This window comes from Osmerus eperlanus, chromosome 26 (genome assembly GCF_963692335.1).
Source record: "Osmerus eperlanus chromosome 26, fOsmEpe2.1, whole genome shotgun sequence".
NCBI lineage: Eukaryota > Metazoa > Chordata > Actinopteri > Osmeriformes > Osmeridae > Osmerus > Osmerus eperlanus.
In genome coordinates this window covers 216,063-242,327 of record NC_085043.1, presented here as the reverse complement: position 1 = coordinate 242,327, position 26,265 = coordinate 216,063, and the positions used below count along the sequence as shown (strand labels likewise).

At 54.9% G+C, this 26,265-nt stretch overlaps 16 non-coding genes and 6 pseudogenes across 16 annotated transcripts; all 22 read left to right on the top strand.

The window, feature by feature from the left end:
- Positions 1–6,774: 6,774 nt before the first annotated feature.
- On the top strand, positions 6,775–6,953 carry LOC134013242 (U2 spliceosomal RNA; annotated as a pseudogene).
- A 559-nt stretch (positions 6,954–7,512) lies between these two features.
- LOC134013436 (U5 spliceosomal RNA) lies at positions 7,513–7,630 on the top strand. Its single transcript, XR_009928924.1, has one exon. It is a non-coding gene; the product is annotated as a U5 spliceosomal RNA (small nuclear RNA).
- A 586-nt stretch (positions 7,631–8,216) lies between these two features.
- Positions 8,217–8,407, top strand: LOC134013238 (U2 spliceosomal RNA). Its single transcript, XR_009928757.1, has one exon. It is a non-coding gene; the product is annotated as a U2 spliceosomal RNA (small nuclear RNA).
- Positions 8,408–8,971: 564 nt separating this feature from the next.
- On the top strand, positions 8,972–9,089 carry LOC134013435 (U5 spliceosomal RNA). Its single transcript, XR_009928923.1, has one exon. It is a non-coding gene; the product is annotated as a U5 spliceosomal RNA (small nuclear RNA).
- Positions 9,090–9,679: 590 nt separating this feature from the next.
- Positions 9,680–9,870, top strand: LOC134013237 (U2 spliceosomal RNA). The gene has a single exon (XR_009928756.1). It is a non-coding gene; the product is annotated as a U2 spliceosomal RNA (small nuclear RNA).
- Positions 9,871–10,443: 573 nt separating this feature from the next.
- On the top strand, positions 10,444–10,561 carry LOC134013434 (U5 spliceosomal RNA). The gene has a single exon (XR_009928922.1). It is a non-coding gene; the product is annotated as a U5 spliceosomal RNA (small nuclear RNA).
- Positions 10,562–11,151: 590 nt separating this feature from the next.
- LOC134013236 (U2 spliceosomal RNA) lies at positions 11,152–11,342 on the top strand. Its single transcript, XR_009928755.1, has one exon. It is a non-coding gene; the product is annotated as a U2 spliceosomal RNA (small nuclear RNA).
- A 572-nt stretch (positions 11,343–11,914) lies between these two features.
- Positions 11,915–12,032, top strand: LOC134013433 (U5 spliceosomal RNA). Its single transcript, XR_009928921.1, has one exon. It is a non-coding gene; the product is annotated as a U5 spliceosomal RNA (small nuclear RNA).
- A 1,230-nt stretch (positions 12,033–13,262) lies between these two features.
- Positions 13,263–13,469, top strand: LOC134013271 (U2 spliceosomal RNA; annotated as a pseudogene).
- Positions 13,470–14,048: 579 nt separating this feature from the next.
- LOC134013432 (U5 spliceosomal RNA) lies at positions 14,049–14,166 on the top strand. The gene has a single exon (XR_009928920.1). It is a non-coding gene; the product is annotated as a U5 spliceosomal RNA (small nuclear RNA).
- A 550-nt stretch (positions 14,167–14,716) lies between these two features.
- Positions 14,717–14,907, top strand: LOC134013234 (U2 spliceosomal RNA). Its single transcript, XR_009928753.1, has one exon. It is a non-coding gene; the product is annotated as a U2 spliceosomal RNA (small nuclear RNA).
- Positions 14,908–15,481: 574 nt separating this feature from the next.
- On the top strand, positions 15,482–15,599 carry LOC134013431 (U5 spliceosomal RNA). Its single transcript, XR_009928919.1, has one exon. It is a non-coding gene; the product is annotated as a U5 spliceosomal RNA (small nuclear RNA).
- Positions 15,600–16,821: 1,222 nt separating this feature from the next.
- LOC134013270 (U2 spliceosomal RNA) lies at positions 16,822–17,028 on the top strand (annotated as a pseudogene).
- Positions 17,029–17,602: 574 nt separating this feature from the next.
- Positions 17,603–17,720, top strand: LOC134013430 (U5 spliceosomal RNA). Its single transcript, XR_009928918.1, has one exon. It is a non-coding gene; the product is annotated as a U5 spliceosomal RNA (small nuclear RNA).
- Positions 17,721–18,942: 1,222 nt separating this feature from the next.
- LOC134013269 (U2 spliceosomal RNA) lies at positions 18,943–19,149 on the top strand (annotated as a pseudogene).
- A 574-nt stretch (positions 19,150–19,723) lies between these two features.
- Positions 19,724–19,841, top strand: LOC134013428 (U5 spliceosomal RNA). Its single transcript, XR_009928916.1, has one exon. It is a non-coding gene; the product is annotated as a U5 spliceosomal RNA (small nuclear RNA).
- A 1,222-nt stretch (positions 19,842–21,063) lies between these two features.
- LOC134013267 (U2 spliceosomal RNA) lies at positions 21,064–21,270 on the top strand (annotated as a pseudogene).
- A 574-nt stretch (positions 21,271–21,844) lies between these two features.
- Positions 21,845–21,962, top strand: LOC134013427 (U5 spliceosomal RNA). Its single transcript, XR_009928915.1, has one exon. It is a non-coding gene; the product is annotated as a U5 spliceosomal RNA (small nuclear RNA).
- A 1,222-nt stretch (positions 21,963–23,184) lies between these two features.
- On the top strand, positions 23,185–23,391 carry LOC134013266 (U2 spliceosomal RNA; annotated as a pseudogene).
- Positions 23,392–23,963: 572 nt separating this feature from the next.
- LOC134013426 (U5 spliceosomal RNA) lies at positions 23,964–24,081 on the top strand. The gene has a single exon (XR_009928914.1). It is a non-coding gene; the product is annotated as a U5 spliceosomal RNA (small nuclear RNA).
- A 730-nt stretch (positions 24,082–24,811) lies between these two features.
- On the top strand, positions 24,812–25,002 carry LOC134013233 (U2 spliceosomal RNA). The gene has a single exon (XR_009928752.1). It is a non-coding gene; the product is annotated as a U2 spliceosomal RNA (small nuclear RNA).
- A 573-nt stretch (positions 25,003–25,575) lies between these two features.
- Positions 25,576–25,693, top strand: LOC134013425 (U5 spliceosomal RNA). Its single transcript, XR_009928913.1, has one exon. It is a non-coding gene; the product is annotated as a U5 spliceosomal RNA (small nuclear RNA).
- The last annotated feature ends 572 nt before the right edge of the window (positions 25,694–26,265 follow it).

Below are 26,265 nucleotides of genomic sequence, written 5' to 3'. Positions count from 1 at the left end.
TTCCGTCCCCGCTTCTTCTGCGGCTTTTGGCCTGGGCTTTCCGCTTCCGTCCCTGCTTGGCTTTGGGGTTAGGTGCGTGCGTGCGTGCGGGTAAGGCTTTTGTCTTTGCTTCTTCTGTAGCCGTTTCAATTCTGTTGCCTTTTCCTTTGATTTCCTCTTCCGTCCCCGCTTCTTCTGCGGCTTTTGGCCTGGGCTTTCCGCTTCCGTCCCTGCTTGGCTTTGGGGTTAGGTGCGTGCGTGCGTGCGGGTAAGGCTTTTGTCTTTGCTTCTTCTGTAGCCGTTTCAATTCTGTTGCCTTTTCCTTTGATTTCCTCTTCCGTCCCCGCTTCTTCTGCGGCTTTTGGCCTGGGCTTTCCGCTTCCGTCCCTGCTTGGCTTTGGGGTTAGGTGCGTGCGTGCGTGCGGGTAAGGCTTTTGTCTTTGCTTCTTCTGTAGCCGTTTCAATTCTGTTGCCTTTTCCTTTGATTTCCTCTTCCGTCCCCGCTTCCTCTGCGGCTTCTGGCCTGGGCTTTCCGCTTCCGTAGTTTCGGCCGTTCTTGGTGTGGCGACCGAGTGGCCCAGCCGGTGCACGGAGGGTCCGCGCGCGGGGGGCGTCCGATAATGCGGTCATCGCTTCTCGGCCTTTTGGTTGAGATCAAGTGAAGTATCGAGTGAGATCGATACTGATCGAAAATCTCTCCTTGGGCCGTGGGCGATCGACCGGCCGGTGGGCGTTACCCTTTTCAGTTGGTTTTTGTCCTTATCATTTTGAATTTGATTTGTCTTGATACTGTGTTTGATTTCTGTCTCTGTCTTGTTCCCAGGTCCACAGACGGTTACCGGAGCCAGTGCTGGAGGAGGAGTCACTCACCGGAAATTTCCATTCTTCCACTGGCCTAGCCTAGTGCTAGGCCAGGTGAGTGCCTCCAAGGCCAGTACTTTTCCGGTCCCCCTGTGGGCCTTGTCTTGTGTTTGTACAGTTTAGTCTGTTTTTTTGTTTAGCTTCTTGTTTGTTCTGTGTGTCCTATTTGTTTAAGTTTTGTTAGGTGTTTCCTTTTTGTCTTGTTTATTAGTTTGTCCATAGTTTGTTTGTCCATAGTCCTTTTTGTGAGTTTAAGTGTTTGTTTTGGTGTAGCCTAGCCACCAATCCTTGATTGGGGGCAGGTGTGTCTAGTTAAGTGTTGTTTGTCAGTGTTTTTCCGTGCCGCCAGTTGCCAGGCCTAGCAAGCCAGGTAATTGGTGGGAGGTGTGTCTTGTTAGTGTGAGTGTTTGTCTCAGTAGTTTTCCGTTTGGTGTATTCTTGTTTTCTTGTCTTGTGTCTAAGTGTTTTTTGTGGTTAATTTCTTTTGGCCGGTCTTTTCAGTTGCTTTTCTTTGTTGATTTGGTTTTTGGTGGGGTGTTTGTGTAGTCCAGTTCAGTGTTTGTTACCCTCCATTGTATTGTTAGTGTGCCCCTTCCCCCCCCCCCCCCCCTCCCCTACCCCCCCCCCCCCTCCACACCAGTGTTTGTCTTCCCCCTACCCTCTTGTGTTGGTGATCCCTCCCCCCCCCCCTCCTGTTCCCTCTTGCTGTGTCACCCTCCCCTCCCACGTTTCTGATTGTTTTTTGTTCAGTGTTGTTCGTGCCTCCAGGATGTCGGCCGCTCGTGCCGGCATGAGGAGGCACAACAGTGTGCGTTTCTTGTTCAAGGTGGTGGGTGGAGTGAAGGTGGAGATGTCCAGGTTGGACTTCTCCAGGAGGTTGCTGCAGAGACTGCTCAGGTTCACACCGGCCGAGCTGAACTGCATCGTGGCCTTGCCTGCTGGGCAGGGCTTCGATGTCAGTTTCAGCACGGTTGTGGTGCTGAAGGAATTCTGGACACGTTTTGAAGTAAGCAAAGATCAAGTGACCCAAACGTTTTGCGTGGAAAAACTGACTGACAACACCTTGAAAGTGGTGATTGTCAGGATGTTTAATGAGACTGTGAACCCCGAGGATATCTGTGTCTGGTTGAAAAGGTACTGCACAGTTAAAGGGGTTCCAGTTAGAGTGAAGGATCTGGATGGCATATGGAATGGAGCTTGGAGAGTGCCCATCCAGCAGGTTCCAGATCCGACAGGTTTTGAAGGACTGAGGCAGTTACCCTCAATCATAGTGTTGGGGGAGAACAGGGGCTTCGTGCACTACATGGGACAGCCAAAGTTATGCAGAAAGTGCATGAAGCATGGGCACCTCGCGGAGGCGTGCCAGGAGGTGGTGTGCGGAAAATGCCGGGAGATCGGGCACGTCTTCGCGGAGTGCCCAAATGGGAGAGCTTGCAACTTGTGTGGCGAGCTCTCCCACCTGTTCAGAGACTGTCCTCAGTCCTTCGCCAACAAGCTCCGGGCGGTCAGGGCGCCCGTGGAGCCTGTGGTGGCCGGTAGGGGGCCCGTGGAAAAGAGGGCGGAGGTGGCAAAAGAGGTGGCGGAGGGAGCAAAAGAAATGGAGAAGGTAGCGGAGGAAGAGGTGGAGGAAGTGGTGGCGGACCCTGTTTTAATTCCTTTTAAGCAGGTGGCCGCCGAGCACAGACAGTCAATGGAGAAAGAGCAGAGCGCGGGAGAGGAGGCTGGGGGATCTGAGGAGACAGGAACCTCCAGCCCCTCTCCCAGCACCAGTGACTCGGCGGCCAGCGATGATTTTATCCAGTGTGGGCAGCTTTTACTTGGCAAACGAGATAGAGATCTGTCCGCTGACATCGATCCAGCCAGTAAAAAGGGGAGGCCTGAAGTGAGCTCTGGAGAGTCAGATTCCTCTCCTAGGGTATTTCCTTCCAGCTCTCCGAACCAAGTGTCGTTTTTAAACTTAAACCTTACGACCTCCACCCCCAAGGAGAGCTCAGGCCTCCCCAGACGCGATAAGAAGAAAAAAGCAAAAAGCGAAGAGGTAAGTATTGTTTTATGATTTTAGTACCTGTTTTATTGTTTTACCCTCTTTTAAGGTTCCCACGTTTTTAGTTTTATGCACGTCCTTTTAACCCCTTTTACCCTTTTAATGGCGCTCACTTTTAGCACCATAAATGTAAGATGTATCACAACCACTTTTAGGGCGCAGTCCGTTTTATCATTTTTAAGTACTGTAAAAAGCGATGTGATTTTATTACAGGAATGTGGACTGCCTTTTAAAAACTCCTATTTTAAGTGGGAACGGATGTGGAGCCACGGGCCCTCCTGCTGGAGCGGCTCCAATGCTAACAAAAATGACGGAGTGGCGGTTTTAATAAAGAATCCACATGTGTTGGTGAAGGGGTGCACTGTTTTTAGAAATGGACGGGTGCTTTTACTGAACTTGACTTTTTTAGGGAAAGATTTTAAAGTAATCAATGTGTATGGTTTTAGTGATAAAAACGAACGTTTTACCCTTTTAGAAGATCTGCAGTCCCACCTGCTAGGTAGGGCTCCCCTTATTTTAGCAGGGGATTTTAACAGTGTTTTAACCAGGGCTGACAGAAGAGGTGCAGGGGTTGATTTTAAGGTAGACAAGGCATCGACCTTTTTAAACAGTATGGTTAGGGACTTTAGATTTACCGACTGTTTTAAGACCTTGCATCCCGGAGAGGAGGGCCTCACCTGGTTCAGTGATGATGGCACCAAAGCCTCTCGCATAGACTACTTTTTTACCAGGGACGCCCCCCCAACCGATGCTAGATTGACCCCGGTTTTCTTCTCGGACCACTCTATGCTGTCCTGCACCCTTTCACTATCCTCGGGTGTGACTGTAGGGAAGGGTCTGTGGAAACTGAACTGCTCCCTGTTGGAGGATGAGGAGGCCGTAAGGCAGTACAGGGAGCAGTTCAGGGACTGGCAGACCCTCCAGGACTGTTTTGACACTAGAGCACAGTGGTGGGAGATGGTGAAGGGTAGGACCAAAGCCTTTTTTAGTCAGTTAGGGAGAGATAGGAAAAAGAAAACAGATAGGTGCATGGTGGGACTGCAGAAACGTTTAGAAAGATATTTTATTTTGCGAAACCAGGGCATTGATTTTAACGATGAGATAAAAGCAGTAAAACAAGAGATGGCTATTTTATCGTGGGAAAAAAGCAAGGGGGTTATTTTAAGAAGTAAAGAAAGAGATGTAGAAGAGGGAGAAAAATGCACCAGGTACTTTTTTAAGAAAATTTTAAGTAGGAGTGGGACTATGTCCAAATTAAAAAACAAGGAAGGAAATATGATTATGGAAACTGATGACATTTTAAAAGTTGTAGAAACTTTTTATGGGGAACTGTTTGGGGAAAAAGAAATTTTAAAAGAACGAACAAAAGAGGTTTTAGGGTTTTTAGAAAAAACAGTCAACCAAGATGGAACACTAGAAAAAGACTTTAGTATGGAGGAATTGAACAAGTGTTTTAATGGTTTTAAGAGGGGGAAGTCTCCGGGGGCAGATGGGCTGCCTCTGGAGTTTTATCTCACCTTTTGGGACATTTTAGCACACGACCTCCTGACTGTTTTTAAAGACTTAGAGGACCTCGACAGACTTCCAGACAGTTTTAGAGTAGGGATAGTGTCATTACTCCATAAAAAAGACGACAGGACTGACCTGAAAAACTGGAGACCCATCACGCTTTTAAATTTTGATTTGAAACTTTTTAGCAAACTTTTAGCCAACAGAATGTCCACGGTTTTAGGTTCAGTGATCCACCCGGATCAAACCTGCGCCATCCCGGGAAGGAAGATCACCGACAGCCTCGTACTGATCAGAGACGCCATCTGTCTTGCGAGAGACAGAAACATTCGTTTAGCAGTACTAAATTTAGACTTTGAAAAAGCTTTTGATCGGGTCTCGCACCAGTACCTGTTTCAGGTACTGCAAAAAATGGGCTATCCGGACAGGTTTATAGCGTGGGTGGGGCTGTTGTATAGGGGTATACACAGCAGAATCCTTGTTAACGGGAAACTCACAAACGCAGTTCATGTCCACTGCGGCGTCCGTCAGGGTTGTCCGTTATCTCCCCTTCTCTTTGTCTCCTGTATCGAACCCTTGGCGCAGGTCTTGAGAAGGGACCAACGGATCACTGGGCTGGGAGTCCCGGGGAGCGGGGGACTCTCAGCCAAATGCGTTTTTTACATGGACGACGTGAACGTTTTATGCACCGACCGACCCTCCATCGACAGGACTCTGGACAGGACTGACTGGTTCGGACTGGCGTCAGGGGCCAAACTGAATAGAGACAAAACAGAGGCCCAGTTTCACGGCCCCTGGCGCGCACAGGACTTGACAGGACTGCCACTCACAACGCAAACAGACTTAAGGGTTCTAGGGGTAAAATTTGACCGGCTAGGGCTAGGCAGCGGGAACTGGGGTGGTCTACTTGGGAAGACTAGGCAACGACTGGCTTTCTGGGGACTACGTGACTTGACCATCGAAGGACGTATTTTAATCATAAAAACTGTGATTTTACCCCTGTTTTTATCCGTTTCAGCCATCTTCCTGCCTCCCAGAAGAGTGCTTTTACTCCTCGACCGCATGGTTTTTTATTTTTTATGGAAATCCAAGTGGGAGAGGCTGAAGAGAGAGGTGGTGAAGAGGAGTGTTTTAAAAGGGGGGAGGGGCCTCCCAAATTTTGTTGTGTTTTTGTCCAGCAGGTACACCGCACTCCACGTGAGCCTGGCCAGCCAAGACACCAAGACGGGCCTGTTGGTGAGGTTTTGGCTGGGGGGGTACCTGCGGACCTTGAGGCTCCTCCCCATCGACCTGAGGGTCCCGGTGGCTTTTAACTTGCCACCAGCATATAGTATTTTAAAAAAGTTTTTGAAGGATTTTAATCTTGAACAGCAGACAGAGCGAGTTTTAACTAACCATCGTTTTATTCTCTCTGTTGTGCAGGAGGGGGAGCCGGTGAGTCCAGTGCGCGGGCTCGCGCTAGGCGAGCCCTCCACGGTTTGGCGCAACGTGGCCCATCCTGCTCTGCTGAACCGGCACCGCGACCTCAACTGGATGGTGGCCCATGAGATCCTCCCGGTCAGAGCCGTCATGCACTCCCGGGGCATGGGAAGAACATCGAGGTGCCCACGGCCGACTTGTGGCGGAGAGGAGACCGTGCGGCACCTGCTCTGGGAGTGCAGGGCCGCCCGGGACCTGTGGATCCAAGCGGGGCCCCTGATAACCCCGAGCCTGCCAGCAGGGGAGGTCCTGACAGCACAGCTGGTGCTCTACGGGGTGAGCCAGAGACCCATACCATCGGGACAATTCCGCCAGCTCTGGCTCACCCTGACATGCTATAAAGAGGCACTGTGGACCTCCAGAAACCTGCTGGTGGGGAAGCGCGTGGAGACGGCCACCCAGGCAGTGGCGAAGCTGGCTACAGGGACCCTAGGGTGGTACGTCCCACGCGCCATTCGGAAGGGGCCCCCACCCACGTGAAGTGGTCCGGGCGGCCGCGGCCTGACTGCGCCGGAATGGCTGCCGTGGTCGAGGATCTCCGCTGGGCCACAGAGGAAGAATGGAGCGGTGACCGGTTCGGCGGAGCGGGAGGAATCGGCCCCGTTTATGGACTCCAAGCTCCCCCTTCTTTGCACAACAGAGACTTTTAAAACTTTTACACACATTTCTTATCATGTCTTAACCCTGTTTTGATGTAACACTTTTTATGGCTTTTATCACACTGTGTTTTAAAGTATTGTTTTGTTTTAAGTATTGCCTTTTAACATACGTACTTTTAAATTTGACCAAGCACGTGTTTTTTATCCAAATTTATGCCTTTTTAAAGTGTTTTAAGACATGCAAATTGAAAAGGTAAAATGATACTTGAAATGTGTTTTTAATGCTCTGTCTGGCTGCAAATGATCAATAAATTCTTTCAAAAGAAAAATCTGTTCTTATCAGTTTAATATCTGATATGTCCTCCATGCGAGGACAACATATTAAACGGATTTTTGCAACAGGGAGTCGGAACAGGGGCTCGCTCCGTCCGCTCCGCGCATCGCCCCGGTATTGCAGCGTCTCCGGGAAGGGTGCACTCTTTCTAAGCGTGTCAAAGAGAAAAGCTAGTGAAAAAAAGGGGGTGTGGGCGGAGCCCTGTCGGCCGGTGGCGTTTTCCCGCCCTTTTAGATATAAAAAAAAAAAAAAAAAAAGTGAGGTGAGTGACCTCAAAGGGGGGGGGGCTGTGAGTGAGTGAGTGAGTGAGTGAGTGAGTGAGTGAGAGAGAGAGAGAGAGAGAGAGAGAGAGAGAGAGAGAGAGAGAGAGAGAACTGGCTGACAGTCAGCGGCCGAGGTGAAAAATGGGAAGGCAATCGGAATGAGTTTTTTATCGCCGTGTCAGCCCACACCAACACGGAGTCGACTGGCTGGAAGGCGCATACGATAAACACGTAGGGATCTTAATCGAGAAAAAGCGATCCGTGAAATGGAGAAATTGCGGCGATAAAAGAGAAGCCAAGCGGGCGGGCGGGCCGAGCCCCTCCGCAGGCCCGTGGCGTTTCCGCGCCTTTTTTTCCCGATAAGGATGCGGTTCGCCGCCGCGGACGGGTGAGTCAGGGCCAACGGAGGGGTTGGGGGTAGGCCGTTTGGGCCGTTTCAAATCGGCACTCTGGTTCCCCTTCAGCACGCACAAGCCTTTCGCCTTTTACTAAAGACTTCCGTGGAGGGGAACGCCGACGAGTGGAACGTGGTATTTTTGGGAGGCTTTGCCCGAGGGAGGGCAGAGCCTGATGGACGTGTGACAAAAGCAGGGTAAGGTTGGCTTTGGGGTTGCGTGCGTGCGTGCGTGCGTGCAAGGCAGGTTTTGTTTTTGCATCTTCTGTAGCCGTTTCAATTCTGTTGCCTTTTCCTTTGATTTCCTCTTCCGTCCCCGCTTCTTCTGCGGCTTTTGGCCTTGGCTTTCGGCTTCCGTCCCTGCTTGGCTTTGGGGTTAGGTGCGTGCGTGCGTGCGTGCGTGCGTGCGTGCGTGCGGGTAAGGCTTTTGTCTTTGCTTCTTCTGTAGCCGTTTCAATTCTGTTGCCTTTTGGCCTGGGCTTTCCGCTTCCGTCCCGCTTCCTCTGCGGCTTTTGGCCTGGGCTTTCCGCTTCCGTCCCCGCTTCCTCTGCGGCTTTTGGCCTGGGCTTTCCGCTTCCGTCCCCGCTTCCTCTGCGGCTTTTGGCCTGGGCTTTCCGCTTCCGTCCCCGCTTCCTCTGCGGCTTCTGGCCTGGGCTTTCCGCTTCCGTAGTTTCGGCCGTTCTTGGTGTGGCGACCGAGTGGCCCAGCCGGTGCACGGAGGGTCCGCGCGCGGGGGGCGTCCGATAATGCGGTCATCGCTTCTCGGCCTTTTGGCTAAGATCAAGTGTAGTATCTGTTCTTATCAGTTTAATATCTGATATGTCCTCCATGCGAGGACAACATATTAAACGGATTTTTGCAACAGGGAGTCGGAACAGGGGCTCGCTCCGTCCGCTCCGCGCATCGCCCCGGTATTGCAGCGTCTCCGGGAAGGGTGCACTCTTTCTAAGCGTGTCAAAGAGAAAAGCTAGTGAAAAAAAGGGGGTGTGGGCGGAGCCCTGTCGGCCGGTGGCGTTTTCCCGCCCTTTTAGATATAAAAAAAAAAAAAAAAAAAAGTGAGGTGAGTGACCTCAAAGGGGGGGGGGCTGTGAGTGAGTGAGTGAGTGAGTGAGTGAGTGAGAGAGAGAGAGAGAGAGAGAGAGAGAGAGAGAGAGAGAGAGAGAGAGAGAGAGAGAACTGGCTGACAGTCAGCGGCCGAGGTGAAAAATGGGAAGGCAATCGGAATGAGTTTTTTATCGCCGTGTCAGCCCACACCAACACGGAGTCGACTGGCTGGAAGGCGCATACGATAAACACGTAGGGATCTTAATCGAGAAAAAGCGATCCGTGAAATGGAGAAATTGCGGCGATAAAAGAGAAGCCAAGCGGGCGGGCGGGCCGAGCCCCTCCGCAGGCCCGTGGCGTTTCCGCGCCTTTTTTTCCCGATAAGGATGCGGTTCGCCGCCGCGGACGGGTGAGTCAGGGCCAACGGAGGGGTTGGGGGTAGGCCGTTTGGGCCGTTTCAAATCGGCACTCTGGTTCCCCTTCAGCACGCACAAGCCTTTCGCCTTTTACTAAAGACTTCCGTGGAGGGGAACGCCGACGAGTGGAACGTGGTATTTTTGGGAGGCTTTGCCCGAGGGAGGGCAGAGCCTGATGGACGTGTGACAAAAGCAGGGTAAGGTTGGCTTTGGGGTTGCGTGCGTGCGTGCGTGCGTGCGTGCAAGGCAGGTTTTGTTTTTGCATCTTCTGTAGCCGTTTCAATTCTGTTGCCTTTTCCTTTGATTTCCTCTTCCGTCCCCGCTTCTTCTGCGGCTTTTGGCCTTGGCTTTCGGCTTCCGTCCCTGCTTGGCTTTGGGGTTAGGTGCGTGCGTGCGTGCGTGCGTGCGTGCGTGCGTGCGGGTAAGGCTTTTGTCTTTGCTTCTTCTGTAGCCGTTTCAATTCTGTTGCCTTTTGGCCTGGGCTTTCCGCTTCCGTCCCGCTTCCTCTGCGGCTTTTGGCCTGGGCTTTCCGCTTCCGTCCCCGCTTCCTCTGCGGCTTTTGGCCTGGGCTTTCCGCTTCCGTCCCCGCTTCCTCTGCGGCTTTTGGCCTGGGCTTTCCGCTTCCGTCCCCGCTTCCTCTGCGGCTTCTGGCCTGGGCTTTCCGCTTCCGTAGTTTCGGCCGTTCTTGGTGTGGCGACCGAGTGGCCCAGCCGGTGCACGGAGGGTCCGCGCGCGGGGGGCGTCCGATAATGCGGTCATCGCTTCTCGGCCTTTTGGCTAAGATCAAGTGTAGTATCTGTTCTTATCAGTTTAATATCTGATATGTCCTCCATGCGAGGACAACATATTAAACGGATTTTTGCAACAGGGAGTCGGAACAGGGGCTCGCTCCGTCCGCTCCGCGCATCGCCCCGGTATTGCAGCGTCTCCGGGAAGGGTGCACTCTTTCTAAGCGTGTCAAAGAGAAAAGCTAGTGAAAAAAAGGGGGTGTGGGCGGAGCCCTGTCGGCCGGTGGCGTTTTCCCGCCCTTTTAGATATAAAAAAAAAAAAAAAAAAAAGTGAGGTGAGTGACCTCAAAGGGGGGGGGGCTGTGAGTGAGTGAGTGAGTGAGTGAGTGAGTGAGAGAGAGAGAGAGAGAGAGAGAGAGAGAGAGAGAGAGAGAGAGAGAGAGAGAGAGAGAGAGAGAGACTGGCTGACAGTCAGCGGCCGAGGTGAAAAATGGGAAGGCAATCGGAATGAGTTTTTTATCGCCGTGTCAGCCCACACCAACACGGAGTCGACTGGCTGGAAGGCGCATACGATAAACACGTAGGGATCTTAATCGAGAAAAAGCGATCCGTGAAATGGAGAAATTGCGGCGATAAAAGAGAAGCCAAGCGGGCGGGCGGGCCGAGCCCCTCCGCAGGCCCGTGGCGTTTCCGCGCCTTTTTTTCCCGATAAGGATGCGGTTCGCCGCCGCGGACGGGTGAGTCAGGGCCAACGGAGGGGTTGGGGGTAGGCCGTTTGGGCCGTTTCAAATCGGCACTCTGGTTCCCCTTCAGCACGCACAAGCCTTTCGCCTTTTACTAAAGACTTCCGTGGAGGGGAACGCCGACGAGTGGAACGTGGTATTTTTGGGAGGCTTTGCCCGAGGGAGGGCAGAGCCTGATGGACGTGTGACAAAAGCAGGGTAAGGTTGGCTTTGGGGTTGCGTGCGTGCGTGCGTGCGTGCGTGCGTGCAAGGCAGGTTTTGTTTTTGCATCTTCTGTAGCCGTTTCAATTCTGTTGCCTTTTCCTTTGATTTCCTCTTCCGTCCCCGCTTCTTCTGCGGCTTTTGGCCTTGGCTTTCGGCTTCCGTCCCTGCTTGGCTTTGGGGTTAGGTGCGTGCGTGCGTGCGTGCGTGCGTGCGTGCGGGTAAGGCTTTTGTCTTTGCTTCTTCTGTAGCCGTTTCAATTCTGTTGCCTTTTGGCCTGGGCTTTCCGCTTCCGTCCCGCTTCCTCTGCGGCTTTTGGCCTGGGCTTTCCGCTTCCGTCCCCGCTTCCTCTGCGGCTTTTGGCCTGGGCTTTCCGCTTCCGTCCCCGCTTCCTCTGCGGCTTTTGGCCTGGGCTTTCCGCTTCCGTCCCCGCTTCCTCTGCGGCTTCTGGCCTGGGCTTTCCGCTTCCGTAGTTTCGGCCGTTCTTGGTGTGGCGACCGAGTGGCCCAGCCGGTGCACGGAGGGTCCGCGCGCGGGGGGCGTCCGATAATGCGGTCATCGCTTCTCGGCCTTTTGGCTAAGATCAAGTGTAGTATCTGTTCTTATCAGTTTAATATCTGATATGTCCTCCATGCGAGGACAACATATTAAACGGATTTTTGCAACAGGGAGTCGGAACAGGGGCTCGCTCCGTCCGCTCCGCGCATCGCCCCGGTATTGCAGCGTCTCCGGGAAGGGTGCACTCTTTCTAAGCGTGTCAAAGAGAAAAGCTAGTGAAAAAAAGGGGGTGTGGGCGGAGCCCTGTCGGCCGGTGGCGTTTTCCCGCCCTTTTAGATATAAAAAAAAAAAAAAAAAAAAGTGAGGTGAGTGACCTCAAAGGGGGGGGGGCTGTGAGTGAGTGAGTGAGTGAGTGAGTGAGTGAGTGAGAGAGAGAGAGAGAGAGAGAGAGAGAGAGAGAGAGAGAGAGAGAGAGAGAGAGAGAGAGAACTGGCTGACAGTCAGCGGCCGAGGTGAAAAATGGGAAGGCAATCGGAATGAGTTTTTTATCGCCGTGTCAGCCCACACCAACACGGAGTCGACTGGCTGGAAGGCGCATACGATAAACACGTAGGGATCTTAATCGAGAAAAAGCGATCCGTGAAATGGAGAAATTGCGGCGATAAAAGAGAAGCCAAGCGGGCGGGCGGGCCGAGCCCCTCCGCAGGCCCGTGGCGTTTCCGCGCCTTTTTTTCCCGATAAGGATGCGGTTCGCCGCCGCGGACGGGTGAGTCAGGGCCAACGGAGGGGTTGGGGGTAGGCCGTTTGGGCCGTTTCAAATCGGCACTCTGGTTCCCCTTCAGCACGCACAAGCCTTTCGCCTTTTACTAAAGACTTCCGTGGAGGGGAACGCCGACGAGTGGAACGTGGTATTTTTGGGAGGCTTTGCCCGAGGGAGGGCAGAGCCTGATGGACGTGTGACAAAAGCAGGGTAAGGTTGGCTTTGGGGTTGCGTGCGTGCGTGCGTGCGTGCGTGCGTGCAAGGCAGGTTTTGTTTTTGCATCTTCTGTAGCCGTTTCAATTCTGTTGCCTTTTCCTTTGATTTCCTCTTCCGTCCCCGCTTCTTCTGCGGCTTTTGGCCTTGGCTTTCGGCTTCCGTCCCTGCTTGGCTTTGGGGTTAGGTGCGTGCGTGCGTGCGTGCGTGCGTGCGTGCGTGCGTGCGTGCGGGTAAGGCTTTTGTCTTTGCTTCTTCTGTAGCCGTTTCAATTCTGTTGCCTTTTGGCCTGGGCTTTCCGCTTCCGTCCCGCTTCCTCTGCGGCTTTTGGCCTGGGCTTTCCGCTTCCGTCCCCGCTTCCTCTGCGGCTTTTGGCCTGGGCTTTCCGCTTCCGTCCCCGCTTCCTCTGCGGCTTTTGGCCTGGGCTTTCCGCTTCCGTCCCCGCTTCCTCTGCGGCTTCTGGCCTGGGCTTTCCGCTTCCGTAGTTTCGGCCGTTCTTGGTGTGGCGACCGAGTGGCCCAGCCGGTGCACGGAGGGTCCGCGCGCGGGGGGCGTCCGATAATGCGGTCATCGCTTCTCGGCCTTTTGGCTAAGATCAAGTGAGTATCTGCTCATATCGAGCAGATATTGGCCCGCCCCCGTCGATACTGGATCGCCTGATAGGGATCCGGTGACGGGGGTGGGTCGAAGCGGTCGTTTGCCTGGGGGTTTCGGCCCCGACGCCAGACGGGGACTTGTCCCCTTTTCAGAACGTTGGGTGCTTCGGCACCCAACGTTGCTGGTAACCCAGAGGCGGGCCAGGCCGCCGGAGGGAACCAACGGTTGGACGGACGGAGGGCCGGACTACCAGGATTTGGAATCCTCGCAAGAGGATAGGAAATCCTCGCCGAAGGGCAGCCTGGGAGAAGTGGCGAAGGGATGGTGCCTTCCCAGGGGCCGTCGCGATAGAGGGCAGAGGGCCAGTCGCTCGACTCCACTGGCGAGGACGACGGGAGGAGAGGGAGACGGAGCCATCGGGGCGGAAGCCTAGATGGACCCCGTCGAACTTGGACTTCCACTTGTAACCCCCTAGGGGGCAATTGTTATGTGCGCCGCCTCGGCGGCTTTTGTCCTGTACCCCCTTGTGGGGATTCTGTACTTGTATCGGACTGTCTTGTGGATTGTCTTTTATTTGAAAGTTTTTACGAATTGATCAATACTTCTTTTTCTTTTTTTTTAGAAGAAAAAAAAAAAAAAAAAAAAAAAAAAAAATCTGTTCTTATCAGTTTAATATCTGATATGTCCTCCATGCGAGGACAACATATTAAACGGATTTTTGCAACAGGGAGTCGGAACAGGGGCTCGCTCCGTCCGCTCCGCGCATCGCCCCGGTATTGCAGCGTCTCCGGGAAGGGTGCACTCTTTCTAAGCGTGTCAAAGAGAAAAGCTAGTGAAAAAAAGGGGGTGTGGGCGGAGCCCTGTCGGCCGGTGGCGTTTTCCCGCCCTTTTAGATATAAAAAAAAAAAAAAAAAAAAAAAAAAAAAGTGAGGTGAGTGACCTCAAAGGGGGGGGGGCTGTGAGTGAGTGAGTGAGTGAGTGAGTGAGTGAGTGAGAGAGAGAGAGAGAGAGAGAGAGAGAGAGAGAGAGAGAGAGAGAGAGAGAGAGAGAGAACTGGCTGACAGTCAGCGGCCGAGGTGAAAAATGGGAAGGCAATCGGAATGAGTTTTTTATCGCCGTGTCAGCCCACACCAACACGGAGTCGACTGGCTGGAAGGCGCATACGATAAACACGTAGGGATCTTAATCGAGAAAAAGCGATCCGTGAAATGGAGAAATTGCGGCGATAAAAGAGAAGCCAAGCGGGCGGGCGGGCCGAGCCCCTCCGCAGGCCCGTGGCGTTTCCGCGCCTTTTTTTCCCGATAAGGATGCGGTTCGCCGCCGCGGACGGGTGAGTCAGGGCCAACGGAGGGGTTGGGGGTAGGCCGTTTGGGCCGTTTCAAATCGGCACTCTGGTTCCCCTTCAGCACGCACAAGCCTTTCGCCTTTTACTAAAGACTTCCGTGGAGGGGAACGCCGACGAGTGGAACGTGGTATTTTTGGGAGGCTTTGCCCGAGGGAGGGCAGAGCCTGATGGACGTGTGACAAAAGCAGGGTAAGGTTGGCTTTGGGGTTGCGTGCGTGCGTGCGTGCGTGCGTGCGTGCAAGGCAGGTTTTGTTTTTGCATCTTCTGTAGCCGTTTCAATTCTGTTGCCTTTTCCTTTGATTTCCTCTTCCGTCCCCGCTTCTTCTGCGGCTTTTGGCCTTGGCTTTCGGCTTCCGTCCCTGCTTGGCTTTGGGGTTAGGTGCGTGCGTGCGTGCGTGCGTGCGTGCGTGCGTGCGGGTAAGGCTTTTGTCTTTGCTTCTTCTGTAGCCGTTTCAATTCTGTTGCCTTTTGGCCTGGGCTTTCCGCTTCCGTCCCGCTTCCTCTGCGGCTTTTGGCCTGGGCTTTCCGCTTCCGTCCCCGCTTCCTCTGCGGCTTTTGGCCTGGGCTTTCCGCTTCCGTCCCCGCTTCCTCTGCGGCTTCTGGCCTGGGCTTTCCGCTTCCGTAGTTTCGGCCGTTCTTGGTGTGGCGACCGAGTGGCCCAGCCGGTGCACGGAGGGTCCGCGCGCGGGGGGCGTCCGATAATGCGGTCATCGCTTCTCGGCCTTTTGGCTAAGATCAAGTGTAGTATCTGTTCTTATCAGTTTAATATCTGATATGTCCTCCATGCGAGGACAACATATTAAACGGATTTTTGCAACAGGGAGTCGGAACAGGGGCTCGCTCCGTCCGCTCCGCGCATCGCCCCGGTATTGCAGCGTCTCCGGGAAGGGTGCACTCTTTCTAAGCGTGTCAAAGAGAAAAGCTAGTGAAAAAAAGGGGGTGTGGGCGGAGCCCTGTCGGCCGGTGGCGTTTTCCCGCCCTTTTAGATATAAAAAAAAAAAAAAAAAAAAGTGAGGTGAGTGACCTCAAAGGGGGGGGGGCTGTGAGTGAGTGAGTGAGTGAGTGAGTGAGTGAGTGAGAGAGAGAGAGAGAGAGAGAGAGAGAGAGAGAGAGAGAGAGAGAGAGAGAGAGAGAGAGAGAACTGGCTGACAGTCAGCGGCCGAGGTGAAAAATGGGAAGGCAATCGGAATGAGTTTTTTATCGCCGTGTCAGCCCACACCAACACGGAGTCGACTGGCTGGAAGGCGCATACGATAAACACGTAGGGATCTTAATCGAGAAAAAGCGATCCGTGAAATGGAGAAATTGCGGCGATAAAAGAGAAGCCAAGCGGGCGGGCGGGCCGAGCCCCTCCGCAGGCCCGTGGCGTTTCCGCGCCTTTTTTTCCCGATAAGGATGCGGTTCGCCGCCGCGGACGGGTGAGTCAGGGCCAACGGAGGGGTTGGGGGTAGGCCGTTTGGGCCGTTTCAAATCGGCACTCTGGTTCCCCTTCAGCACGCACAAGCCTTTCGCCTTTTACTAAAGACTTCCGTGGAGGGGAACGCCGACGAGTGGAACGTGGTATTTTTGGGAGGCTTTGCCCGAGGGAGGGCAGAGCCTGATGGACGTGTGACAAAAGCAGGGTAAGGTTGGCTTTGGGGTTGCGTGCGTGCGTGCGTGCGTGCGTGCGTGCAAGGCAGGTTTTGTTTTTGCATCTTCTGTAGCCGTTTCAATTCTGTTGCCTTTTCCTTTGATTTCCTCTTCCGTCCCCGCTTCTTCTGCGGCTTTTGGCCTTGGCTTTCGGCTTCCGTCCCTGCTTGGCTTTGGGGTTAGGTGCGTGCGTGCGTGCGTGCGTGCGTGCGTGCGTGCGGGTAAGGCTTTTGTCTTTGCTTCTTCTGTAGCCGTTTCAATTCTGTTGCCTTTTGGCCTGGGCTTTCCGCTTCCGTCCCGCTTCCTCTGCGGCTTTTGGCCTGGGCTTTCCGCTTCCGTCCCCGCTTCCTCTGCGGCTTTTGGCCTGGGCTTTCCGCTTCCGTCCCCGCTTCCTCTGCGGCTTTTGGCCTGGGCTTTCCGCTTCCGTCCCCGCTTCCTCTGCGGCTTCTGGCCTGGGCTTTCCGCTTCCGTAGTTTCGGCCGTTCTTGGTGTGGCGACCGAGTGGCCCAGCCGGTGCACGGAGGGTCCGCGCGCGGGGGGCGTCCGATAATGCGGTCATCGCTTCTCGGCCTTTTGGCTAAGATCAAGTGAGTATCTGCTCATATCGAGCAGATATTGGCCCGCCCCCGTCGATACTGGATCGCCTGATAGGGATCCGGTGACGGGGGTGGGTCGAAGCGGTCGTTTGCCTGGGGGTTTCGGCCCCGACGCCAGACGGGGACTTGTCCCCTTTTCAGAACGTTGGGTGCTTCGGCACCCAACGTTGCTGGTAACCCAGAGGCGGGCCAGGCCGCCGGAGGGAACCAACGGTTGGACGGACGGAGGGCCGGACTACCAGGATTTGGAATCCTCGCAAGAGGATAGGAAATCCTCGCCGAAGGGCAGCCTGGGAGAAGTGGCGAAGGGATGGTGCCTTCCCAGGGGCCGTCGCGATAGAGGGCAGAGGGCCAGTCGCTCGACTCCACTGGCGAGGACGACGGGAGGAGAGGGAGACGGAGCCATCGGGGCGGAAGCCTAGATGGACCCCGTCGAACTTGGACTTCCACTTGTAACCCCCTAGGGGGCAATTGTTATGTGCGCCGCCTCGGCGGCTTTTGTCCTGTACCCCCTTGTGGGGATTCTGTACTTGTATCGGACTGTCTTGTGGATTGTCTTTTATTTGAAAGTTTTTACGAATTGATCAATACTTCTTTTTCTTTTTTTTTAGAAGAAAAAAAAAAAAAAAAAAAAAAAAAAAAATCTGTTCTTATCAGTTTAATATCTGATATGTCCTCCATGCGAGGACAACATATTAAACGGATTTTTGCAACAGGGAGTCGGAACAGGGGCTCGCTCCGTCCGCTCCGCGCATCGCCCCGGTATTGCAGCGTCTCCGGGAAGGGTGCACTCTTTCTAAGCGTGTCAAAGAGAAAAGCTAGTGAAAAAAAGGGGGTGTGGGCGGAGCCCTGTCGGCCGGTGGCGTTTTCCCGCCCTTTTAGATATAAAAAAAAAAAAAAAAAAAAGTGAGGTGAGTGACCTCAAAGGGGGGGGGGCTGTGAGTGAGTGAGTGAGTGAGTGAGTGAGTGAGTGAGAGAGAGAGAGAGAGAGAGAGAGAGAGAGAGAGAGAGAGAGAGAGAGAGAGAGAGAGAGAGAACTGGCTGACAGTCAGCGGCCGAGGTGAAAAATGGGAAGGCAATCGGAATGAGTTTTTTATCGCCGTGTCAGCCCACACCAACACGGAGTCGACTGGCTGGAAGGCGCATACGATAAACACGTAGGGATCTTAATCGAGAAAAAGCGATCCGTGAAATGGAGAAATTGCGGCGATAAAAGAGAAGCCAAGCGGGCGGGCGGGCCGAGCCCCTCCGCAGGCCCGTGGCGTTTCCGCGCCTTTTTTTCCCGATAAGGATGCGGTTCGCCGCCGCGGACGGGTGAGTCAGGGCCAACGGAGGGGTTGGGGGTAGGCCGTTTGGGCCGTTTCAAATCGGCACTCTGGTTCCCCTTCAGCACGCACAAGCCTTTCGCCTTTTACTAAAGACTTCCGTGGAGGGGAACGCCGACGAGTGGAACGTGGTATTTTTGGGAGGCTTTGCCCGAGGGAGGGCAGAGCCTGATGGACGTGTGACAAAAGCAGGGTAAGGTTGGCTTTGGGGTTGCGTGCGTGCGTGCGTGCGTGCGTGCGTGCAAGGCAGGTTTTGTTTTTGCATCTTCTGTAGCCGTTTCAATTCTGTTGCCTTTTCCTTTGATTTCCTCTTCCGTCCCCGCTTCTTCTGCGGCTTTTGGCCTTGGCTTTCGGCTTCCGTCCCTGCTTGGCTTTGGGGTTAGGTGCGTGCGTGCGTGCGTGCGTGCGTGCGTGCGTGCGGGTAAGGCTTTTGTCTTTGCTTCTTCTGTAGCCGTTTCAATTCTGTTGCCTTTTGGCCTGGGCTTTCCGCTTCCGTCCCGCTTCCTCTGCGGCTTTTGGCCTGGGCTTTCCGCTTCCGTCCCCGCTTCCTCTGCGGCTTTTGGCCTGGGCTTTCCGCTTCCGTCCCCGCTTCCTCTGCGGCTTTTGGCCTGGGCTTTCCGCTTCCGTCCCCGCTTCCTCTGCGGCTTCTGGCCTGGGCTTTCCGCTTCCGTAGTTTCGGCCGTTCTTGGTGTGGCGACCGAGTGGCCCAGCCGGTGCACGGAGGGTCCGCGCGCGGGGGGCGTCCGATAATGCGGTCATCGCTTCTCGGCCTTTTGGCTAAGATCAAGTGAGTATCTGCTCATATCGAGCAGATATTGGCCCGCCCCCGTCGATACTGGATCGCCTGATAGGGATCCGGTGACGGGGGTGGGTCGAAGCGGTCGTTTGCCTGGGGGTTTCGGCCCCGACGCCAGACGGGGACTTGTCCCCTTTTCAGAACGTTGGGTGCTTCGGCACCCAACGTTGCTGGTAACCCAGAGGCGGGCCAGGCCGCCGGAGGGAACCAACGGTTGGACGGACGGAGGGCCGGACTACCAGGATTTGGAATCCTCGCAAGAGGATAGGAAATCCTCGCCGAAGGGCAGCCTGGGAGAAGTGGCGAAGGGATGGTGCCTTCCCAGGGGCCGTCGCGATAGAGGGCAGAGGGCCAGTCGCTCGACTCCACTGGCGAGGACGACGGGAGGAGAGGGAGACGGAGCCATCGGGGCGGAAGCCTAGATGGACCCCGTCGAACTTGGACTTCCACTTGTAACCCCCTAGGGGGCAATTGTTATGTGCGCCGCCTCGGCGGCTTTTGTCCTGTACCCCCTTGTGGGGATTCTGTACTTGTATCGGACTGTCTTGTGGATTGTCTTTTATTTGAAAGTTTTTACGAATTGATCAATACTTCTTTTTCTTTTTTTTTAGAAGAAAAAAAAAAAAAAAAAAAAAAAAAAAAATCTGTTCTTATCAGTTTAATATCTGATATGTCCTCCATGCGAGGACAACATATTAAACGGATTTTTGCAACAGGGAGTCGGAACAGGGGCTCGCTCCGTCCGCTCCGCGCATCGCCCCGGTATTGCAGCGTCTCCGGGAAGGGTGCACTCTTTCTAAGCGTGTCAAAGAGAAAAGCTAGTGAAAAAAAGGGGGTGTGGGCGGAGCCCTGTCGGCCGGTGGCGTTTTCCCGCCCTTTTAGATATAAAAAAAAAAAAAAAAAAAAGTGAGGTGAGTGACCTCAAAGGGGGGGGGGCTGTGAGTGAGTGAGTGAGTGAGTGAGTGAGTGAGTGAGAGAGAGAGAGAGAGAGAGAGAGAGAGAGAGAGAGAGAGAGAGAGAGAGAGAGAGAGAGAGAACTGGCTGACAGTCAGCGGCCGAGGTGAAAAATGGGAAGGCAATCGGAATGAGTTTTTTATCGCCGTGTCAGCCCACACCAACACGGAGTCGACTGGCTGGAAGGCGCATACGATAAACACGTAGGGATCTTAATCGAGAAAAAGCGATCCGTGAAATGGAGAAATTGCGGCGATAAAAGAGAAGCCAAGCGGGCGGGCGGGCCGAGCCCCTCCGCAGGCCCGTGGCGTTTCCGCGCCTTTTTTTCCCGATAAGGATGCGGTTCGCCGCCGCGGACGGGTGAGTCAGGGCCAACGGAGGGGTTGGGGGTAGGCCGTTTGGGCCGTTTCAAATCGGCACTCTGGTTCCCCTTCAGCACGCACAAGCCTTTCGCCTTTTACTAAAGACTTCCGTGGAGGGGAACGCCGACGAGTGGAACGTGGTATTTTTGGGAGGCTTTGCCCGAGGGAGGGCAGAGCCTGATGGACGTGTGACAAAAGCAGGGTAAGGTTGGCTTTGGGGTTGCGTGCGTGCGTGCGTGCGTGCGTGCGTGCAAGGCAGGTTTTGTTTTTGCATCTTCTGTAGCCGTTTCAATTCTGTTGCCTTTTCCTTTGATTTCCTCTTCCGTCCCCGCTTCTTCTGCGGCTTTTGGCCTTGGCTTTCGGCTTCCGTCCCTGCTTGGCTTTGGGGTTAGGTGCGTGCGTGCGTGCGTGCGTGCGTGCGTGCGTGCGGGTAAGGCTTTTGTCTTTGCTTCTTCTGTAGCCGTTTCAATTCTGTTGCCTTTTGGCCTGGGCTTTCCGCTTCCGTCCCGCTTCCTCTGCGGCTTTTGGCCTGGGCTTTCCGCTTCCGTCCCCGCTTCCTCTGCGGCTTTTGGCCTGGGCTTTCCGCTTCCGTCCCCGCTTCCTCTGCGGCTTTTGGCCTGGGCTTTCCGCTTCCGTCCCCGCTTCCTCTGCGGCTTCTGGCCTGGGCTTTCCGCTTCCGTAGTTTCGGCCGTTCTTGGTGTGGCGACCGAGTGGCCCAGCCGGTGCACGGAGGGTCCGCGCGCGGGGGGCGTCCGATAATGCGGTCATCGCTTCTCGGCCTTTTGGCTAAGATCAAGTGAGTATCTGCTCATATCGAGCAGATATTGGCCCGCCCCCGTCGATACTGGATCGCCTGATAGGGATCCGGTGACGGGGGTGGGTCGAAGCGGTCGTTTGCCTGGGGGTTTCGGCCCCGACGCCAGACGGGGACTTGTCCCCTTTTCAGAACGTTGGGTGCTTCGGCACCCAACGTTGCTGGTAACCCAGAGGCGGGCCAGGCCGCCGGAGGGAACCAACGGTTGGACGGACGGAGGGCCGGACTACCAGGATTTGGAATCCTCGCAAGAGGATAGGAAATCCTCGCCGAAGGGCAGCCTGGGAGAAGTGGCGAAGGGATGGTGCCTTCCCAGGGGCCGTCGCGATAGAGGGCAGAGGGCCAGTCGCTCGACTCCACTGGCGAGGACGACGGGAGGAGAGGGAGACGGAGCCATCGGGGCGGAAGCCTAGATGGACCCCGTCGAACTTGGACTTCCACTTGTAACCCCCTAGGGGGCAATTGTTATGTGCGCCGCCTCGGCGGCTTTTGTCCTGTACCCCCTTGTGGGGATTCTGTACTTGTATCGGACTGTCTTGTGGATTGTCTTTTATTTGAAAGTTTTTACGAATTGATCAATACTTCTTTTTCTTTTTTTTTAGAAGAAAAAAAAAAAAAAAAAAAAAAAAAAAAATCTGTTCTTATCAGTTTAATATCTGATATGTCCTCCATGCGAGGACAACATATTAAACGGATTTTTGCAACAGGGAGTCGGAACAGGGGCTCGCTCCGTCCGCTCCGCGCATCGCCCCGGTATTGCAGCGTCTCCGGGAAGGGTGCACTCTTTCTAAGCGTGTCAAAGAGAAAAGCTAGTGAAAAAAAGGGGGTGTGGGCGGAGCCCTGTCGGCCGGTGGCGTTTTCCCGCCCTTTTAGATATAAAAAAAAAAAAAAAAAAAAGTGAGGTGAGTGACCTCAAAGGGGGGGGGGCTGTGAGTGAGTGAGTGAGTGAGTGAGTGAGTGAGTGAGAGAGAGAGAGAGAGAGAGAGAGAGAGAGAGAGAGAGAGAGAGAGAGAGAGAGAGAGAGAGAACTGGCTGACAGTCAGCGGCCGAGGTGAAAAATGGGAAGGCAATCGGAATGAGTTTTTTATCGCCGTGTCAGCCCACACCAACACGGAGTCGACTGGCTGGAAGGCGCATACGATAAACACGTAGGGATCTTAATCGAGAAAAAGCGATCCGTGAAATGGAGAAATTGCGGCGATAAAAGAGAAGCCAAGCGGGCGGGCGGGCCGAGCCCCTCCGCAGGCCCGTGGCGTTTCCGCGCCTTTTTTTCCCGATAAGGATGCGGTTCGCCGCCGCGGACGGGTGAGTCAGGGCCAACGGAGGGGTTGGGGGTAGGCCGTTTGGGCCGTTTCAAATCGGCACTCTGGTTCCCCTTCAGCACGCACAAGCCTTTCGCCTTTTACTAAAGACTTCCGTGGAGGGGAACGCCGACGAGTGGAACGTGGTATTTTTGGGAGGCTTTGCCCGAGGGAGGGCAGAGCCTGATGGACGTGTGACAAAAGCAGGGTAAGGTTGGCTTTGGGGTTGCGTGCGTGCGTGCGTGCGTGCGTGCGTGCAAGGCAGGTTTTGTTTTTGCATCTTCTGTAGCCGTTTCAATTCTGTTGCCTTTTCCTTTGATTTCCTCTTCCGTCCCCGCTTCTTCTGCGGCTTTTGGCCTTGGCTTTCGGCTTCCGTCCCTGCTTGGCTTTGGGGTTAGGTGCGTGCGTGCGTGCGTGCGTGCGTGCGTGCGTGCGGGTAAGGCTTTTGTCTTTGCTTCTTCTGTAGCCGTTTCAATTCTGTTGCCTTTTGGCCTGGGCTTTCCGCTTCCGTCCCGCTTCCTCTGCGGCTTTTGGCCTGGGCTTTCCGCTTCCGTCCCCGCTTCCTCTGCGGCTTTTGGCCTGGGCTTTCCGCTTCCGTCCCCGCTTCCTCTGCGGCTTTTGGCCTGGGCTTTCCGCTTCCGTCCCCGCTTCCTCTGCGGCTTCTGGCCTGGGCTTTCCGCTTCCGTAGTTTCGGCCGTTCTTGGTGTGGCGACCGAGTGGCCCAGCCGGTGCACGGAGGGTCCGCGCGCGGGGGGCGTCCGATAATGCGGTCATCGCTTCTCGGCCTTTTGGCTAAGATCAAGTGAGTATCTGCTCATATCGAGCAGATATTGGCCCGCCCCCGTCGATACTGGATCGCCTGATAGGGATCCGGTGACGGGGGTGGGTCGAAGCGGTCGTTTGCCTGGGGGTTTCGGCCCCGACGCCAGACGGGGACTTGTCCCCTTTTCAGAACGTTGGGTGCTTCGGCACCCAACGTTGCTGGTAACCCAGAGGCGGGCCAGGCCGCCGGAGGGAACCAACGGTTGGACGGACGGAGGGCCGGACTACCAGGATTTGGAATCCTCGCAAGAGGATAGGAAATCCTCGCCGAAGGGCAGCCTGGGAGAAGTGGCGAAGGGATGGTGCCTTCCCAGGGGCCGTCGCGATAGAGGGCAGAGGGCCAGTCGCTCGACTCCACTGGCGAGGACGACGGGAGGAGAGGGAGACGGAGCCATCGGGGCGGAAGCCTAGATGGACCCCGTCGAACTTGGACTTCCACTTGTAACCCCCTAGGGGGCAATTGTTATGTGCGCCGCCTCGGCGGCTTTTGTCCTGTACCCCCTTGTGGGGATTCTGTACTTGTATCGGACTGTCTTGTGGATTGTCTTTTATTTGAAAGTTTTTACGAATTGATCAATACTTCTTTTTCTTTTTTTTTAGAAGAAAAAAAAAAAAAAAAAAAAAAAAAAAAATCTGTTCTTATCAGTTTAATATCTGATATGTCCTCCATGCGAGGACAACATATTAAACGGATTTTTGCAACAGGGAGTCGGAACAGGGGCTCGCTCCGTCCGCTCCGCGCATCGCCCCGGTATTGCAGCGTCTCCGGGAAGGGTGCACTCTTTCTAAGCGTGTCAAAGAGAAAAGCTAGTGAAAAAAAGGGGGTGTGGGCGGAGCCCTGTCGGCCGGTGGCGTTTTCCCGCCCTTTTAGATATAAAAAAAAAAAAAAAAAAAAGTGAGGTGAGTGACCTCAAAGGGGGGGGGGCTGTGAGTGAGTGAGTGAGTGAGTGAGTGAGTGAGTGAGAGAGAGAGAGAGAGAGAGAGAGAGAGAGAGAGAGAGAGAGAGAGAGAGAGAGAGAGAGAACTGGCTGACAGTCAGCGGCCGAGGTGAAAAATGGGAAGGCAATCGGAATGAGTTTTTTATCGCCGTGTCAGCCCACACCAACACGGAGTCGACTGGCTGGAAGGCGCATACGATAAACACGTAGGGATCTTAATCGAGAAAAAGCGATACGTGAAATGGAGAAATTGCGGCGATAAAAGAGAAGCCAAGCGGGCGGGCGGGCCGAGCCCCTCCGCAGGCCCGTGGCGTTTCCGCGCCTTTTTTTCCCGATAAGGATGCGGTTCGCCGCCGCGGACGGGTGAGTCAGGGCCAACGGAGGGGTTGGGGGTAGGCCGTTTGGGCCGTTTCAAATCGGCACTCTGGTTCCCCTTCAGCACGCACAAGCCTTTCGCCTTTTACTAAAGACTTCCGTGGAGGGGAACGCCGACGAGTGGAACGTGGTATTTTTGGGAGGCTTTGCCCGAGGGAGGGCAGAGCCTGATGGACGTGTGACAAAAGCAGGGTAAGGTTGGCTTTGGGGTTGCGTGCGTGCGTGCGTGCGTGCGTGCGTGCAAGGCAGGTTTTGTTTTTGCATCTTCTGTAGCCGTTTCAATTCTGTTGCCTTTTCCTTTGATTTCCTCTTCCGTCCCCGCTTCTTCTGCGGCTTTTGGCCTTGGCTTTCGGCTTCCGTCCCTGCTTGGCTTTGGGGTTAGGTGCGTGCGTGCGTGCGTGCGTGCGTGCGTGCGTGCGTGCGGGTAAGGCTTTTGTCTTTGCTTCTTCTGTAGCCGTTTCAATTCTGTTGCCTTTTGGCCTGGGCTTTCCGCTTCCGTCCCGCTTCCTCTGCGGCTTTTGGCCTGGGCTTTCCGCTTCCGTCCCCGCTTCCTCTGCGGCTTTTGGCCTGGGCTTTCCGCTTCCGTCCCCGCTTCCTCTGCGGCTTTTGGCCTGGGCTTTCCGCTTCCGTCCCCGCTTCCTCTGCGGCTTTTGGCCTGGGCTTTCCGCTTCCGTCCCCGCTTCCTCTGCGGCTTTTGGCCTGGGCTTTCCGCTTCCGTCCCCGCTTCCTCTGCGGCTTTTGGCCTGGGCTTTCCGCTTCCGTCCCCGCTTCCTCTGCGGCTTCTGGCCTGGGCTTTCCGCTTCCGTAGTTTCGGCCGTTCTTGGTGTGGCGACCGAGTGGCCCAGCCGGTGCACGGAGGGTCCGCGCGCGGGGGGCGTCCGATAATGCGGTCATCGCTTCTCGGCCTTTTGGCTAAGATCAAGTGTAGTATCTGTTCTTATCAGTTTAATATCTGATATGTCCTCCATGCGAGGACAACATATTAAACGGATTTTTGCAACAGGGAGTCGGAACAGGGGCTCGCTCCGTCCGCTCCGCGCATCGCCCCGGTATTGCAGCGTCTCCGGGAAGGGTGCACTCTTTCTAAGCGTGTCAAAGAGAAAAGCTAGTGAAAAAAAGGGGGTGTGGGCGGAGCCCTGTCGGCCGGTGGCGTTTTCCCGCCCTTTTAGATATAAAAAAAAAAAAAAAAAAAAAAAAAAAAAGTGAGGTGAGTGACCTCAAAGGGGGGGGGGCTGTGAGTGAGTGAGTGAGTGAGTGAGTGAGTGAGTGAGAGAGAGAGAGAGAGAGAGAGAGAGAGAGAGAGAGAGAGAGAGAGAGAGAGAACTGGCTGACAGTCAGCGGCCGAGGTGAAAAATGGGAAGGCAATCGGAATGAGTTTTTTATCGCCGTGTCAGCCCACACCAACACGGAGTCGACTGGCTGGAAGGCGCATACGATAAACACGTAGGGATCTTAATCGAGAAAAAGCGATACGTGAAATGGAGAAATTGCGGCGATAAAAGAGAAGCCAAGCGGGCGGGCGGGCCGAGCCCCTCCGCAGGCCCGTGGCGTTTCCGCGCCTTTTTTTCCCGATAAGGATGCGGTTCGCCGCCGCGGACGGGTGAGTCAGGGCCAACGGAGGGGTTGGGGGTAGGCCGTTTGGGCCGTTTCAAATCGGCACTCTGGTTCCCCTTCAGCACGCACAAGCCTTTCGCCTTTTACTAAAGACTTCCGTGGAGGGGAACGCCGACGAGTGGAACGTGGTATTTTTGGGAGGCTTTGCCCGAGGGAGGGCAGAGCCTGATGGACGTGTGACAAAAGCAGGGTAAGGTTGGCTTTGGGGTTGCGTGCGTGCGTGCGTGCGTGCGTGCGTGCAAGGCAGGTTTTGTTTTTGCATCTTCTGTAGCCGTTTCAATTCTGTTGCCTTTTCCTTTGATTTCCTCTTCCGTCCCCGCTTCTTCTGCGGCTTTTGGCCTTGGCTTTCGGCTTCCGTCCCTGCTTGGCTTTGGGGTTAGGTGCGTGCGTGCGTGCGTGCGTGCGTGCGTGCGTGCGTGCGTGCGGGTAAGGCTTTTGTCTTTGCTTCTTCTGTAGCCGTTTCAATTCTGTTGCCTTTTGGCCTGGGCTTTCCGCTTCCGTCCCGCTTCCTCTGCGGCTTTTGGCCTGGGCTTTCCGCTTCCGTCCCCGCTTCCTCTGCGGCTTTTGGCCTGGGCTTTCCGCTTCCGTCCCCGCTTCCTCTGCGGCTTTTGGCCTGGGCTTTCCGCTTCCGTCCCCGCTTCCTCTGCGGCTTCTGGCCTGGGCTTTCCGCTTCCGTAGTTTCGGCCGTTCTTGGTGTGGCGACCGAGTGGCCCAGCCGGTGCACGGAGGGTC